Raw genomic sequence first — 2,179 nt, 5'->3', positions numbered from 1 at the left:
GATTCAAGTTCAGTGTTATTATCGTTACAGTCATTTTCATCCCGGGGTAGGCAAGACATAGTTAATGAAATATATGAAACTCTTTTCAGACTTCATAATTTGAATATAGTGGTTACATTTATGTGGGTGCCTGCTCACAGGGGAGTTAAAGGCAATGAAACAGCAGATTCATTAGCAAAAGAAGCAATCAAGCAAGAAAATACAATGAACATTTTATTTAGCAAAGCAGAAATAAAGACAATAATTAAAAGTAAAATCATCAGTAAATGGCAAGATAAATGGAACAAGGGAAGTACAGGCAGACATCTTTATAACATCCAGAAAGAAGTGGGAAGGATGAGGATGACAGGGCAAGTACCAAGAAGGAAAATATAATATCAAGGTTAAGACTGGGTCACACAAGACTAAAAAAGACATTACATCTCATTGAAAAACATTTGCTCTGCAGAAACCTCAATCTCGTTCAAGCAGAGGAACGCTTCAATCAGTCGCGGAACGCTTTTGTTGTGGTGAAATCACAAAATAAAATGCACACAAACGTGTTCGTATTCTTGATATACAATCATGGATAAACATCTTTCTTTTTTTTTTTTCTTTTGGGGTGATTTGTATAAGTAAATTTAAACCAAACAAACAAAAAATTATTTCCGATGTTGGATTCGAACTAAGAACCTCTGATTCCTTTTCCGCGGATTCAACCACTGGCCCACAGCAGTGCGACTTCGTGCTAGTTATAAACAATGAGATCTGGCAATAAAATAAAATCAATGTAAACGCAAAATCGATTTCTGTACATTGTTACTTTTTTCTGCAATCATTATTGCACGTATTTCATATTAACACCTTATTGGCAGAGGCCATTTACATTAGCTCCGCCCACCAATGTCTGGTTGGCGTAGACAACATTACAAAAATACAACAAACTAAAGTCCCAGCTGGCGTATAGGGCACGAATCAATCGATGGCAGCCTTTGATACGATCGACCCGAGTTCTAATCTGCCTTATTCCGAACTCATTCTCCTCTCTTTTCGCATCACATATCAGATGGGAAAGACATTTGTTTTCTATTAAAATGAAGGAAATATTTAAAAATGGAAATAGAGTGGCATTTAAAATTATAAAGGGAAATTCCTACAAATGCATATGCAGTGAGGTCAAGCTGCAAAGATCAATGTCCATGCCTTTTCATCACATGTAGCCTATTCGGTAAACCCTAACAGTACTTTTAAACACTAATATGGAGTGTGCAGTGCTACAAACAGTAAGCAAATAGCTGTTTTAAGGGCATAAACTAATTTAACACTTAAATGTATTTCTTCCTGCAAAATATGTCCCATGTGCTCCTTAACAGCCTGACATAAAAAATAAAATAAAGAAATAATACTAAAAATAAAGAAATAACTCAATTAAAAATGCTTTTGAAACTGACATTTTATTGCACCTTGACAAAATACAACAATACAGAAAATCACTTTTGTGTTCTTAATCACATTTCATTGTCAAGGGCACTTGACATCAGGTCAAGTATTTATCTTAACATCAAAACAAATGTACATTCCATTGCATTTACAATCTAGGAGGCATAACTACTCTTATTCATTTTTGTCCATTTACTGCTACATATTCCGGTCCACCATTGTGCAGTGAACAATGTTATAAAATATGAAATTATACAAAATAATAAAATACACAATTACGAAGACTAAACTCATTAAATTATGATAGCCAGGGTGTTGCTGTAAACAAGTCAACCAAGCTATTTATAACTATATAGCAAGCGTTTAAAATAAATCAATGGAAATAAATAACATTTCCAGCAAAAGGCAAGCTTCAGGACACAAAGGTGTACATTAAAAAAAAGAATAAAAATTCATTCAAAAATAAATAACAATAAATAAATAAGTTCTACAGGGTAACTGATGTTCAATATGTAGTAGAGGGAAAACATCAGATACAGTGCCTCAGTAAAACTCAAGAGATGCTACTCAAATTTCTGCTTCTTCTAAAGACATTATATACACTGCTGAGCTACACTATATACACTTATGACCATGCCCAGCTTAGAGCTGTAAGTGCCGGTGTCACAGGTGCAGTTCACAGTATATATACACACCACCAGAGGACCGGCTTTCAGTCACTAGAGTGCTCTTGGTGTCAATCGGAAAAGCTGCCAATGTA

The sequence above is a fragment of the Sinocyclocheilus rhinocerous genome, unplaced genomic scaffold (genome assembly GCF_001515625.1).
Source record: "Sinocyclocheilus rhinocerous isolate Xijiao unplaced genomic scaffold, SAMN03320098_v1.1 scaffold20, whole genome shotgun sequence".
NCBI classification, from domain to species: domain Eukaryota; kingdom Metazoa; phylum Chordata; class Actinopteri; order Cypriniformes; family Cyprinidae; genus Sinocyclocheilus; species Sinocyclocheilus rhinocerous.
Note: the sequence above shows the minus strand (reverse complement) of the source record.